Source organism: Martes martes, assembly GCF_963455335.1.
Source record: "Martes martes genome assembly, chromosome: 8".
Taxonomy (NCBI): Eukaryota; Metazoa; Chordata; class Mammalia; order Carnivora; family Mustelidae; genus Martes; species Martes martes.
The window spans coordinates 89,725,623-89,731,622 of record NC_137895.1 but is presented as its reverse complement, the minus strand read 5'-3'; positions in this window follow the sequence as shown (position 1 = coordinate 89,731,622).

Sequence of the window (6,000 nt, the reverse complement as noted above, 5' to 3'; positions counted from 1 at the left end):
TTATCAATGACTTTATAAATGCACCCCTTCCACAGAACCTGCAGAAGATGGAGGCCCTGGGAAGAGCAATGTTGATGTCCATCCTGCTGCCTCCCAGTTGAAGATGTAGGCATCATGTTGGAGCCTAAAGGCAATATGAGTATGCAGCTTTCTGTTCTGTTTTCCCTAATCTAGTTCCTTTGGATGATCCAACTTTTCCTTTCCATTGGGTTCCCAAGTGATTGAGAGGAATTTACTTTTAAGAGAATGTGGGAAGAGAATTTTATAGCTCCATTAGGTATCTATGTGTACAAAGGCTGTGTTCATCTATTAAATTTCAAATAAATAAGAATATTTCCAAATACAAATGTTTCAAAGTACTAAGTATTATAAGAACAGAAAAAAACAAACAAAATGAAACAAAACAAAGAAACAGGGATCAGGAGGTTCTTAAAGAAACACCATTGTTTAACCCATAGTGAGAAGACAAGGTTCCCCAAATTATCCCCAAAACTCACATCAGTGCTGTAGATTTCTCTCTTTTACATATGAGGGTTAGAAAGAACATGAGATTTTGTAACTTGATACAAAAAAAAAAAAAAAATCCAAAGGAAGTATCAGATTAGTGGGAAAAAGTGGCTAAGAATCTAGAAAGACCTGTAAGATTAGGTGAAGGTAAATGTAAGGCCATGGAAGGTATACAGAACTAATTATTTAGGGACCAGTAAGAAGGAATATGAATATGTCCATAGGGTAAACTTCAAAAGATTATTCATTTTAAACAGAAAGAACAAGCATGATGTATATACACATACACACACTAGCTAAGTTCCAAACTGAGTCAAAATAAAGGATTTATAATGACTTTCTAAGATTCCAGTAGAACCAGGAGAAATTCTCCTTTACTTTGCTCATCACCACTGTGAGTCATAGTAATGATAGGTCACCAACTATCTGTTATATATTTAGTCTATTTAAACATCATAACAGCTGTTTAAGGGAGGTACTATTATTGTACCTATTTTATAGATGAGAACACCGAATCCCAGACATATTAAATAAAATGCTTAAGATTAAAAAATAGTAAAGGACAGATTTGGGATTCAAACCCTGGAGTTCTAATGTCAGATCCCATGACAAGGCTCTAAATTAGGTCTTATAGAAATGACCATCACTCCTAGCTAATCTTCTGATTTTACAGAATGGATGGAGTTAATTGGAAGAAAACATTCACAACAACAAGTCTAGGACTGCCTACTTTAACATATGTAGTTTCACAGTAATAGCAATCACACACAGATATCACCTCCTCTTATGACCTGTCATATTTATTTACTTTTTTTTTAAAGATTTTATTTATTTATTTGACAGAGAAAGAGAGACACACAGCAGGAGAGGGAACACAAACAGGAGGAGTGCCAGAGGAAGAAGCAGGCTTCCCACCAAGCAAGGAGCCCAATGCGGGGCTCAATCCCAGGACCCTGGAATCATGACCTGAGCCAAATGCAGATGCTTAACAACTGAGCCACCCAGGTACCCCGATCTGTCAGATTTATGTGTTGTATGGTACTACTTGTTGGAGGACATAGCTTACATGCTTTCTCATTTATCCTACTTTGTACATACACACACACACACACACACACACACACACACACACACACACTTCTTTTAAGGGAAATAAATTTTCTAGGAAAGAAGCAAATTGAAAAAACTAAAATACCGCAGTCAGATTATGAGAACAAAAGACACAGGTAAACGTGAGAGAAGACACCTAGCTTACAGGCTCCCATTCTTAACTATTGCATCCTTCCTGCTGCTATTACTTTCACCGTGCAGCCCACAGATGCTCAAGCTCAGCAGACACTGCATGGGACGAGTCCTGGAACCTTCAGTCTGTACCCAGCTTTCCTACTCATAAGATCTATAACCTTTGACAAATAACCTAAACTTTCTGTATCTGTTTCTTCACTCCTCAAATGTCTCCTGATCCTAAACAGTATGTTCCTCCATGGGAAAACTCATGATTATGGGAGATGGGATATTAATAACTAGGGGAAATTACTGTCATAGCAAACTATGAGTAGTTTATCCATAACTTTGATTGTGATTCTGACAGATGTAGTTGGATGCCTACCCAATTGTCATTCCCATTTCCCTTGTTCCTGATCATGTGAAGCTGCCTCAGGGGACACAGTAGAAATACAAGGAATGAGTCTGTCTTCCAGCCAGAGACCAGCAGATTATCCGATTCTAGCGAGTAAAACATAAAAGGAATTCTGCTAGGTCAATTCCTACAATTAGAATTTTTTTCTAATGACAAGAAGAAAGGAAAATAAAGAAAAATGCTGTTCCCCACCCACACCCCCTTTCTTTCCAGCTTTTGGGGGGGATCGTGGAGCACATAGTGCTTAGACTTGGGCCAGCCATCTCATGATCATCCTAGCAACAGAGATTTGATGAAGACCTACCATGTGTAAAACATTTGGATTACTGGGGATTAGAAAAAAAGTAGGTCAGAGAGGGGATTATGGTTCATTAGTACCATGAAACTGATCATTATTTATGCATACTTAAAGCCTGCAGAATTCAGTCGGTGGCTGAATATAAAAATAAAGAACAGAACCACTATATTGTATACCTGAAACTAATATAACACTGTATGTTAAATATGCTGGAATTAAAATTAAAAAATAAAAATAAAGAGCAAGTTTTGATATATACTTCAAGGGGGAAAAAATCACACTGGCAGAGTCAGGAGTTTTAGGATCAGTCTGAAGAACAGAATCTATCCTTGTCAAAAAAAGAAAGAAAAGAAAAAAAAGAATATAAAAGTCCCATTTGTCCACAACTGCCTACAAGAACTAACTAGTCCTTCCTCACATGGTCTTAACTGAGGGAAAAGAAGAGAAGAGAATGGGGAGAAAGCAAACAGGGGAAACATTTTCTATGCCCACAAAACATGTTAATCCAAACACATTATCATTTTTAATTTTCATAAAGTTCTGAAAGATTGTTGTTATCCTTATCCTATCATTAAGAAGCTAACACCCAAAGATATTAAATCAATTTCCCAAGATCACATAGCAACAAAATTAGAAACTAAATCCAAAGGCACACCGCAGGATTTTTCTTACCCATCATGTTCAGCTAGGAGAATGATGCTCCAAACCCTATTCCTCATTCCACCAACTCCCAGCCCTCCAAGTTGAAGGAGGATGACTCATAGCTTACTGAGCCATTATAAGCTGTAAAAATCTTTTATTCTAGCTACAGTAAGACCATTAATAGGTATGTGATCCAGAATTGGGCCTGCCTCTTAGTCCTGGTACACCTTAAAGAGTATACTTTGAAAATGTCTTATGTTTGTTGAGAAGATAAAACAAGATATACTAATGATAATCTAAATAGCAAAGTGCAATCCAAAACAGAAAACATATGAATTCTCTTCTTTATGATATTGGCCTCTACTCTTTCTGAAAATTCTTGTTTGTCTTAGGAAATGTGTGTGTGTGTGTGTGTCTGTGTGTGTGTGTATGTGTACATTTGCATACATATGCAACTTATATGGTACTTATCCAACAGCTAATTGCTGATAATTTGAATAATTAAAATGTGTATCATAATAATACTCCTGGAAAAACAAAAGATTTTTTCTCTGGAGTGCTGTGCTACCCTGAATACTATCAAAGATGTCCACAAATTCACTTACTGGAAAACTTAAGGATAATGGTTTGGTAAAATAAAATTGGAAAGTTATACTTGTAGGTGAAGGAAATAAGTCCTTACTGAGACCAGCCCTTACTGATAGGAAGAGGACTAGCAAGAAAGTAAGAAAATAATGGACTCTCATAGACAGAAGCAAAGTGAGGAAAAAGTTTAGGAACTAGGGACATTGAGAAGGGGCATTTGTTGAAGTGCTTTGGAGTATTTTCTCCGTGGTCTCTAAGAGCATGCATTTATAGTGGATAATTTCTTTTCCCCCCTTTAATATTATAGTTATCTTAATTTATCTAAATCTCTAAGGGGTGGTTTTAAAAGAAATGTGTTTAGGAGTAGCAGAAGGTGTAGTCTGTGACACTTTTGTGTACTTTCTGATATCAGTCTGGAGGAATAGCATCAGGTAATCTCCATGAGTCCCAAGCCATGAAATGAGAGATGCCCACTGAAAAACTGGGATGACCTGGAGAGAGAACAAAATCTTAAGGAGTAACTGCCAGAAGGATGATTATATAAGAACATGAAGTAATCCCTTCTACCTTCATTTTCTGTATGTCCTAGAAAAAGAAGGTCTTTTAAAGGGAAGAAAAAACTGGCACTTGAGTGATTTTATTGGTTTGATCAGTACATACACTAAACTCTGCTTTCCAGGGCAGAAAAGAGTTAGACATGCGCCAAAGAGATCAGGTGCCAGGGAGAGATCAGAGATGATAGATAGTGGTCTCAATTGTTCGTCTCCACGGTGTATCTTTCAGAGTTGTTGCAAAGATAAAATAAATAGAAAGAGAGGATGATTCCATCAAATAAATGAAAAGAGAATGGACTGCATCAGTAAAAAAATATATTCAAATGGAACTAAAAATTAACCCTACAGTCTATCATTTACTCAACAAGTATTCATTGCACACCTACTAAATGCCAAATACTATGCAGAAGCCTGGTAGTACCAAACACTGTTATTAGTTTTTGCTACATAATAATTAATATGGATAATTACAAGCAATCTCTTGCATGCTAGAAATCAAACTGTAATACAAATATTATTGATACAGGAAACTAGGTTACTTAGAAGCAAAGAGGCAGCTGGAAACTGCATTACAATCTTTTCTTTGAACCTTGGATTTTTACCCCAGTATAACTAGCTTCCCATTCCTGGAATACTGATCATCCCTGACTACCTAAAAGAGCAGTTTTTTCCCATCCTTCCCTCTGATCTCATCCATATGGAGATAGTGATCCCTCCTCTGGGGCCTTCAGATGAAGATAGTCAGCTAGGAAGTTATTCCTTGACTCTGACTTCAATCCTCCTCCTATAATGGAAAGACATCCCCCCTCAAATTTTCCCCGACGGAGGTGCTGCACAATGAGTTAGCCTTCTGTAATAAACATTCAGTGATGAAAAGAACTAGTATTGGGCTCCTTGCCCTGAGCAGATAATTTTCTGGGTTTCCATAATCTTTATTATTCACCACTCTCCTTTTAATATTTTAAAATAAACTTTTAATTTCAAAAGTTTAAACCCACAGGGGCGCCTGGGTGGCTCAGTGGGTTAAAGCCTCTGCCTTGGCTCAGGTCATGGTCTCAGGGTCCTGGAATTGAGCCCCACATTGGGCTCTCTGCTCAGCGGGGAGCCTGCTTCCCCCTCTCTCTGCCTGCCTTTCTGCCTACTTGTGATTTCTATCTGTCAAATAAATAAAATCTTTAAAAAAAAAAAAAAAGTTTAAACCCACAGATAAACTGTGAAGATAGTATAAAAAGTTTCCACATATAACACACCCAGTCCCCCCCCCTTTTTTTTTAAGATTTTATTTATTTGACAGACAGATCACAAGTAGGCAGAGAGGCAGGCAGGGGGCGGGGCGGGGGAGGGGGGAGTAGGCTCCCCGCTGAGCAGAGAGCCCAATGCGGGGCTGGATCCCAGGACCCTGGGATTATGACCTGAGCCGAAGGCAGAGGCTTTAACCCACTGAGCCACCCAGATGCCCCCCAGTTTCCCCTTTTATTAACATCTTACAACATGTACATTTGTTATGATTATATGGCACAATTGTCACAACTAACCTATATTCAAACACTATTTTTTTAGATTTTATTTTATTTTATTTATGTATTTGAGAGAGAGAGGGAGTGAGCGCACAAGCACAGAGAGCAGCAGGCAGAAGGAGAAGCAGACTCCCTGCTGAGCAAGGAACCAGATGCTGAACTCCATTCCAGGACTCTGTGATCATGATCTGAGCTAAAGGCAGACACTTAACCAACTGAGCCACCCAGGTATCCCTATTAATACACTGATATTAACTA